The sequence below is a fragment of the Vicugna pacos genome, chromosome 25 (assembly GCF_048564905.1).
Source record: "Vicugna pacos chromosome 25, VicPac4, whole genome shotgun sequence".
Lineage (NCBI taxonomy): Eukaryota > Metazoa > Chordata > Mammalia > Artiodactyla > Camelidae > Vicugna > Vicugna pacos.
In genome coordinates, this window is record NC_133011.1 from 10037253 (window position 1) to 10047526 (window position 10274).

The following is a 10274-nucleotide window of genomic DNA, read 5'->3' on the forward strand; positions in this document are numbered from 1 at the left end:
CATTAGATCTCTAGGACTTATTTATTACTAGTTGTAAGTTTTTACCCTTAAACGGTATCTGTCCTATCCCCTAGCCCCCATCCCCTGGTAACCACGTTACTCTGTTTACATGAGATTGGCTTTTAAAAAAATTAATTTCATATTGATGTATAATTGGCATGTAACATTATATTAGTTTCAGATGGAGAGTATGATCATTTGATATTTGTATCTATTTCAAAAGGATCATAAGTCTAGATAACATCCATCGTCATACATAGTTATAAATATTTTTTCTTGTGATGAGAACTTTTGAGATCAACTCTCTTAGAATGTTCAAATACGCAATATGGTCTTACAATAGTCGCCGTGCTGTTTATTACATCCCAAGAACTTACTTACTTTATAACTGTAAGTTGGTACCTTTTGATCCCCTTCATCCGTTTCACCCACTCCACACCTAAGACTCTGGCACCTACCATGTGTTCTTAGTATCTATGTGCTCAGGGTTTTTGTTTGCTTTTGTTTTTTAGATTCCACATGTTAGATGAGACCCTATGGTAATTGTCTTTTTCTGACTTCCTTCATTTGGCATAATGCCCTCAGGGTCCATCCATGTTGCAAATGGCAGGATTTCCTTCTATTTTATGGATGAATAATTTTACATTATATATACATGTACACACACACGTGTATGTATGTATATGTACACACACACACACACACACAGAGTCAGCCCTCCAGCCCTCCATATCTGCGGATTCTGCATCTTTGAATTTAAGCAACCATGATAGAAAAAAAAATTTTTTTAATTTCAGGAAGTTTAAAAAAGCCAAACATGAATTTGCTATGTGCTGGCAACTATTTACAAAGCATTGGCATTGTATTATAAGAGATCTAGAGATGATATAAACTTATATGGGAGGATGTGCATGGGTTATAAGCAGAAAGTACGACATTTCATGAGACTTGAGCCATTGAGGCTTTTGGTTTTGAAGGTAGGTCCAGGAACCAATCTGCCAGACAACGGAGGGAGTACTGCACTACATTTTCTTGATCCATTCATCCATATCTCAGCTGCTGTAAATAAAGCTGCAGTGAACATGGGGGTACATATATCTTTTCAAGTGAACATTTTCATTTCCTTTGGATGAGTACCCAGAAGTGGAATTGCTAGATCATATGATAGTTCTATTTTTAATTTTTCAAGGAACATCCATACTGTTTTCCATAGTGGCTGCACCAATTTACATTTCCACCAAGAGTGCGTAAGTCTTCCCTTTTCTCCACATCCTCCCAACACTTGCTATTTCTTGTCTTTTTGATAATAGCCATTCTAACAAGTCAGGTGATACCTCATTGTGGTTTGATTTTCATTTTCTTGATTAGTGATGTTGAGCACCTTTTCGTGTACCTGCTGGCTATCTATATGTCTGCTTTGCAAAAACATCTTTGTGATTCTCTGCCCAATAATTAATTAAACTTATGCTTTTTGTATGAGTCCTTTATATATTTTGAGTGTTAACCCATCATCAAATATATGATTTGCAAATATCTCTCCCATTGCCTTTTCATTTTGTTGTTTCCTTTGCTGTGTAGAACCTTTTTAGTTTGCGGTAGCCCCACTTGTTTATTTTTGCTTCTGTTGCCGCTGCTTTTGGTGTCACATCCAAAATGTCATTACTAAGACCAAAGTCAAGAAGTTTACCACCCATTTTCCTCCAGGAGTTTGACGGTTTGGGTCTTACACTTAAGTTTTTAATCCATTTTTTAAGTTAATTTTGAGGTATGGTGTAAGATGGTGGTTCAGTTTTATTCTTTTGCACGTGGCTGTCCAGTTTTCCCAACACCATTTATAGAAGAGACTGCCCTTTCCCGTACTGTATATTCTTGGCTCCTGTGTCCTAAATTAATTGACCATATACGCATAGATTTATTTCTGGGCTCTCAATTCTGTTCTGTTGACCTCTGGTTTTGGCCCAAAAATACACATACTGTTTTAATTATAGACATTTGTAATATGGTTTGAAATCAGAGCACATGAAGCCTCCAGCTTTGTTCTTTTTCAAGATTGCTTTACCTATTTGGTGGCTTTTTTTTTAATGGTTTTATACAAAGTTTTGAATTGTTTTTTTCTATTTCTGTGACAAATGCCCTTGAAGTTTTTACAGGAATTTCTTTGGGTAGCATGGGCATCTTAAAGATCCATGAGCATGGAATATCTTTCCATTTATTTTTATCTTAATTTCTGTCCTCAGTGTCTTATAGTTTTCACTATACAGCTCTTTAACCTCTTTAGTTAAATTTATTCTTTCCAATGCAATTCTAAATGGAATTATTTTCTTAATTTCTCTTTCTCATAGTTGATTATTAGTGTATAGAATCTTAGTTACAAGAGTTTTTTTGTGGTGTCTTTAAGGTTTTCTATGTATAATATGTCAAATAGTGACACTTTCACTTCTTGCTTTCCATTTGGATGCATTTTATTTTTCTTGCCTAACTGCTGTGGTTAGAACTTCCAGTGGGGATGGTGTCTTTGAGTTTACTGATTCACCTAGTCTGCTGTTCAACCCCTCTAGTGTATTTTTCAGTCCAGTTATTTACACTTTTCAGCCCTGTGATCTCTACTTGGTACTATCCTGTATTTTCTATCTCTTTGTTGACGTTCTCACTGTCTTCATCCATTCTTCTCCAGAATTTGGTGAGCACCTTTATAACCATTATTTTGAACTCTGTACAAGATAAATCATTTATTCTCATTTCATTAATGACTTTTCTGAAGTTTTATCTTCTTTTGGAACAGCTCATCCGGTTTATCTTCCTTGATACTGTGTTAATTTCTGTGTGTTAGATAAAGCAGCCACCTCTCCCTGTCTTGAAGGAGTGGTCTTGTGTAGGAGATGAGTCCTATCCTTCAACCTTGCCCTCTCTCTTCATTGTCTCTCAAACCTTTGTGGTTGTCTAAGCAGCCTATTTTATTTTTCATGGCTCCCAGCAGTTGAGGGTATGTCAAGACCTGTAAGTATTCCAAAGGGAAAGATCTCTTTCAGTACCTATATTCAGCGTGACTGAAAGCTGAAAGCTAGATTTCTTGCGGTCACCACTTACATGGAATATCTTTTTCCATCCTTTCACTTTGAGCCTCTATGTCTTCAGGGCTGAGAGTCTCCTTTAGAGATACACATACATTCGAGTCTTTTTTTTTTTAATCCATCCAGCCACTTGGCGTTTTGATTGGTGAAGTCAACCCACTTATATTTAGAGTGATTATTGACATGCTAGGACTTACTACTGCCATCTCAGTTAGACTTGTTCTGTATCTCCCTTGCTTTTCCCCTCCATTTCTGCCTACCTTTGTAAATCGGTGATTTTTCCATGGTGGAATGCTCTGTCTCCTCGTTCCCCATTTTTTGTTTCCTGAATCTACTCTAGATTTCTTGCTTTGTGGTTACCATGAGGCTCAATTAAAACATCTCATAGATAAAATAGTCCATTTTATGCTGATAGCAACTTATCTTCATGTCTGTACAGGGTTCCACCCTTTTATTTCTCCCCTTTGAGAGATATATATATATATTTTTATGTATGTGTGTGTATATATATATATATTTAAATATTTGTTTTGTTTTGGGGAGTAGTTATTAGGTTTATTTATTTACTTACATATTTTAATCGAGGTACTGGGGATTGAATCCAGGACCTCATGCATGCTAAGCATGCACTGTACCACTGAGCTATACCGTCCCCGCTCCCCTTTCGTATTTTTGATAATTTACCTCTTTTATGCAATGTATCTATTAACAAATTATAGTACTTATTATTTTTAATACTCTTTCCCCTTAACCTGTATACTGTAGTTAAATGGTTAACACACTATTCTAATAGTTTTCTAATGTAACCTTCATTAGAATGTTGTATGCTTTCATATATTTTCATCTCTCTATTTAGCATATTTTAATTTCAGCTTAAAGAACTCCTTTTCAGCATTTCTTGCAAGGCAGGCCTAATGGTGCTGAACTTGCTCAGCTTTTGTTTGTCTGGAAGTATTTTGCCTTCATTTCTGAAGGATAATTTTGCCTGATGAAGCATTCTTGGCTGGCATTTCTTATTTTTCAACATTTTGAACATGTCATTCCGCTCACTCCTGGCCTGTAGTTTTTGCTGAGAATCTGCAGCTACCCTAATGGGGGTTCCTTTGTAGGTTACTTTTCTCCCTGGCTGTCTTTAAGGTCCTTTATCATTGACTTCTGAGTTTCATAATAATGTGTCTTGGAGGTCTTTTTGTATTGAAATAATAGGGTGTTCTACTAGCTTTGTGGTCTGTATGTGCAGGTCCTCAGGTTTGGCGAGTTCTCAGCTATTATTTCCTTAAATAATCTCTGTTGTCTTCCGTCTCTTTCTGGTACACCAATTATTCTTAATTTGCCTTTCATATTGAATTCAAAAGCTCTCATAGGGTTTCTTCATTCTTTTTAGACCTTAGTTCTCTCTCATCTTCTAACAGAATCATTACCATATTTTTCTTCAGGTCACTTACCCTCTCTTCCATCTGGTCTGCCCTGTTCCTAATGCTCTCTACTGCATTCTTCATGCATCTGTTCATTTAACGCTTCAGCTACAGAACTTTTTTGGTTCTTTTTTAATAATTGAAATATCTTGGTAAAGAACTCGTGTTCGTTAATTTTATTCCTGAGTTCATTGAATTATGAGTTTTCCTGTAGCTTACTGAATTTCTTCATCAAAGCTATTTTGAATTCTTTGTCAGTTAGATGTCAATATTCTGTGCCTTGCGTTTAGCTGGTGGAGAATTTTGTGTGTGTGATACCGTATTTCCTGGATTTTTCACGTTTGTAGGTATGCACTCCAGTTTTTGCATCTGAAGCAGCAGTCATCTTCTTAACTAGGGTTTTATGTCCTCTTTGGTTCTTAAAATTCAACAGGCTGGCTATTAGAATCCTTTCTTTTGTATCCCAGGCAGCTCTATAGCTCAAGATTGTGGTTCTCTCCTTTGCCCACTGAGCTCGGCCTGTTGTGTGTGTCTACTGGAGTGGGCTCGGGATGCACTCAGGAGTGTGCACAAGGAGTTGGCAGCAGAGTGGAAATGAGTTTGGCACTTGGGGCAGTGGGGGGTGCCTACAGCCTGGCTGGAAGTGGGCGGTGGGGATCCTTGAGTTGGATACCCTCCAAAGTTTGTGGGTGGACTTTCTGCTGAAGTCCTGAAACAGACATCAGGAAATGAATTTCTTTAATGCCCTTTGATATTCTTACATGCTTCCTTACCTTTTTCCTTTCTCCATCATGAAGTTCCCGCCTCAGAAATCTGGGTGCTGCTGGAGAGAAGTGGGTTTCTCCAGCCAAACCCCGCACAACTGTGGTAGCCAGGCATTCACTCACCACTTTTGCTTCCACCTACCTCCTCTGTGGGTGAGGTCCCCACTTCCCTTAGAGGTTGCCACTGCTACCACCGGAAAGCCCAGCCCCTTGCAGTGCCCTCCTGGGGAGGGGGCTGCCCTCGTGAGTGCTTCCCTCTTCTCTGCATCCAAACTTATCTCTGTGTCTACGCTGCTCTGATTGTGTGTGGGAATCTCCCCTCAGGCAGGCTGAACTTCCTCCAGTTTGCTCTTGCTCATGGGTATCTGCCCAGTTTTGCACTCTCCTGGCTCTTTTTACCCCCATCATGGCAAGTGCTGGTGGAGAAGGGGCAGGATCACCAGCCTGTCGATTGGCAGCGCTTACTAAGGAACTGTGAATTTTGGCACAGGTAGGCTGGTGTGCCCCTTAATGTGCAGAGGCACTTCTGTTACAGATGTCTAGTTAGTTGTTATAAAAGGAGACAAAAGAGGGATGACTTAGACAACCATGATTCTTCTGACATCACTTTAGTGATCTGAGACCAAGTGAAAACTAAGTTTAAATGAGAAGGAAAAAAACAAAACTGTCCTTTAAAATTAATATCCATTAATATAACTGGTAAAGAAAATACAAAGAATTCCTTCTGTTGGATTTTTTTTTAGCATAAAGGACTAGCAAGAGAAATAAAAGTTAAACTAAAACAAAATGAAAGTTAATAGCACAGATTTTGGAGTCTGAGAGACTGGAGTTGTAGATTTGGCTTTGCCACTTACTAGCAGTATGTGTTAGTTAAATAGAACGTAGCTAATTTGTTGAAAATTTCTTCTTTGGCAACAGCAATTGGCATTTTATCTAACGTATTTGTTGATAGCTGTTGAGAAAAGATCGGTATCTTCCTAACTGGCAAAGAAGTACAATGTGTGATCAGAAGGTTAATTCTACAAGTTTTATAAAAACTCTTATGATAATTAGAAGGTCTTAGTTAAGTCCATTTGTGAATTCTGAGACCCTAGAATGAGAATGTGAATAAGCTCAAAAAATGTCACAGGGTTGCTGAAGGAAATGTCTGAGATTCCAAGGCAATCTAAGATGCTAAGAAGGGAAAATATTCTGATTTAGAATTTTTAAGCTCAGCTTGGTTAAAGACATCATTTGAAATTTTTTTCTAAGTGATGACTTTCTCTTTCGCTTAGTTTTTGACTGTCCTAAAATGTGACAACAGAAAACCATCTGTTCTGGCTTACTACCACTGTGCTTCGGTACACCTGTCATTCCGTCTCCCAGCCCTAGGCTGAAGGTAGCCCCATTACTTGAGAGTTTGTGGAACTTCACTTTTTCATAGTTCACAGGCTGTTCACACAAAGCCTAACAGCATGAAGTGCAGAGCCTGAGGATCTGGATTCAAATCCCAACTTCACCACTTACTATGTGACTCTGGGTAAGTCACTAACCTTCTTGAAGCTTTTGTTTCCGTAGCTGTAAAATGGGAATGTGTTATTGACCCAATCTCACAGGGTGGTTGTAAGAATTAAATGAAATAATGCCTGTAAAACACTTCACTGGATAAGTAAACACGTAGCACATGTTCAATACTGAAAAGCAAGCTTTTCAATGTTTAAAAAAAAATTGTTTTGAACAATGCCCCACCTGTCTGAAGAATACCTGTTGTTCACAGGTGCCCGTAACTGCCATCTCCTGGTGCACACGAGCCCCATTCCTATGACAGATGGTGTTGTAAATAATCACCAACATTTTGTAAGTGATTACCTACAAAAAATTAGATCTATTTAACTATTAAGTTTAAAGATTGAAAGGATGTATTTAGCATCTGACTCATTTTACATTACTGTAACTTTTATGCTGTTACTTCAGAAAATGGTCATGCCTTTGATTTCAGTAGTTTGGGAAATATTAGTATTTGGGGGATGACACATATTCAAAATACTTTAGAATGTCAGTCTGGTATGTTTACCCGGCAATTTGAAAATGAGAATAAAATATTCCAAGCACCACACTTACTTCACTTGGGGCTGGGGTTATTTTGAAACAAAACCCCATCACCAATCACAAATCCATCTGCTCATATATACCTTATCAACGGTTATTTTGTGGAATCTAAAAAGTACTCTTGTAATGTGAAGAGCTTTTTCTCTACAGAATGTTATTGCAGGCTAATGAATAACCTATGTTTTTTCACATTTTCTGGGGGCACTGTTAATAACAGTAAATAAATCATTTTTCTATCTTTATAGATAATCCCCCCAAACTTGCCATGATTGTGGACAGGTAAAAAAAGCAACACGTAAAATTTGAGTCACCCCCATATACTACCGTGTGTATACACAGCACTTGTAACTAGGTGATTGAGAACACAAAGTGACATCTGAGATGTATCAAAGTAACTAACAACCCTTAAATTTAGATGGTCTGGGATAGGTTATATTCAGACAAGAGTGGGTCACTAGAAAGAGGGAAACAGGAATCCATCCAACTGGTCTCCAGCAGAGCAGCATGCACTGGACCATCACAGCTGGACGGTGCTGGCCACTGTGTTGGCCAGCTCCACCCACCTTGCTTCCAACTTGAGCCAAACTTCTGGTTTTACTTTGTCTCCATGAGAACTGGTCTTACAGGGAGAATGCACATACTAAACACCAGTATCCAGATCCTATTCAAAGTCATTTACTCACTGCAAATGAATAGGGACCATAATTTTACATCAAAAGAATAAGCGAATTTAAAAGTACTCTCCAAAACGTCACTCATTTGTGATCCATTAGCTTGACAGGACAGAAAGAAGCATAATCAAAGGTAGTACCCTGTAAACAAGGCACATCACTGTAGCTTATTTCATCCACACAAGGTACGTGCTGAACTAAAGAAAAGGAGATTCTAGGCTAAAAAAGCAGTCTCCCAGTGGCCATTATACCTACTACCCACAGAAAAAATGTTTCAATTTAGTCTGTCTCAAATCTTCCAATAGAAGCAGCCATACATGTGCCTCGTAAGCTGTGGTAGTAGTGTCTGCTGCTTTATTCTGCTTCATCTCAGATGCTGCACAAAGCTGGATGGTTTAAAATAAACTATAGACTATGAGCCATATGTTTATCAGATACAACTAGTCAGTTCTCGTTAATTGTGGCAGTTATGTTTTGTGAAGTCTTGCTAACAGTGAAATTAGTAAACACTGACTCATTGGCCCTAAGGGAAATAACAGGGTTTCGTACCTGTAAGCCTGTCACATTTTCACAATAGATACATAGCTTTATGTGTTTCTAATGACACCTTATTTAGTATGTATTAAACACAGAACCCATAGCCAACAGCTCTGCAACTTATGCTCAAATGAAGCTTATCTAACATTTTATCCAAAGGACATCACAGCCTTCAGCACAGTATGATTTGGGGGCCACTTAAATAATCTGTGTCTGTCACACACACACCCACACCCACACCCACAAAACTGTTAAGGATGTGGCACTAATCAGACTTCGAAAAGGATACTTGTTTATATAAAATAAGGCAGGCTTTTTTGATTCAGCTGGGAAACACGTTCGTTTCAGGTGACACAAATTTTTCAATGCTCTCTGCGTGTTTGCAAATGACTGAAATCTATTCTTTGCACTGACTTCGGGGGTTACAAAAATTTTAGTGAGTAGCTGGATTTGCAAACACAGAATCAAGTAAGATCAACTGTTTTTTTCCTAAATCAATTACAATGTAGTTTTGTTGGCTCCTCCTAACAGTTTGCTACCTCTAAGAAAACAGACATTTCAAAAACAGATGGAGACGGTGCATCTTCGTTTTTATCACACAAGAAATACAAATTCCAACTATCCAATGTAAAGCCAGCTACTGTCTGTGCAAACCCTATCTGCAACACTGGACTTGGAATGGTTTTCAACCGTAAGAACTTTAGTCTAAGACACTTTAAAAGCTGTATCTACAAAGTCTGCTCCTTTAAAACCAGGGCTTGAACCATTTGTCCTAAAATTTTAAGAGATACAGAATATTACTTCTCTGCCTTTCTAAAGCACTGAGGAAAGCTTTCTTGGTGACTCAGAAAAATTGTTTTTATCTCAACGAACTGCCGGCCCCTTAAAGGGCAAGACTGCGGTCAGGCAAAATACAAAATGATCATTACAATGCCTACCAGGTGCACCGATTCAAGCCACGGGGTACCAGGTGAGACTTGTGTGTCTCCCAAGTTTTAAAAGAAGCCGACGTGAAAAGCACTCCAGAAACAGGAGTATTGTAAGGCTTCATCATGCAGGGAGGGCTGCCACTGTCACAGCCAAGGCTGTACTTGGATTTCTCTGCTCCCAAAGGTAAGAGTTAGTACTGAGAGAATTCTAGCATGGTGATTAGATAATCAGATGTGCAATTTAGAAACCTGCCTCTGGTAGTGTATGTGTGTAAGAATGGAACAGAGATTAAAACTAGACCATTCTCAAAAATGCATTAAAACAGCCAGGGGTATCTGTTTTATGCAGATGTCCTGGGCCCTGGGCCCCAGTCCTGATCTTCTAAATCCATTCTCCAGATGTAGACGTACTTTGGATAAGGTATTAGACTGAGATAAGTCACAATCATCAACTATCAAGTTAAAGGTCTTTTAAAAAGTAAGGCTTAAAACTAATCCTAACTTTGGTACATTTAATACAGCTAGTCTTTGGTATAATTTTTATTATTACCTACACCCTCCTCTCCAACAAATAGAGTAATTGTTACTGTTTTATACCACATAAATGAGGCTTTAAGCTAATTACCTTGACAGCCTAGAAAACAACATATAGTCAAACTGGCATCACCTCAAAAGATGTTAAGGTCATTTAACAAAAAATACATGCCTTGATTCAAAAATTCACATGGAAATCTAAATTCAGAAAATGCAACAGAGGAATTGTCCCATGCTTCTTTTCCATAAAACTGACACGTCTTTG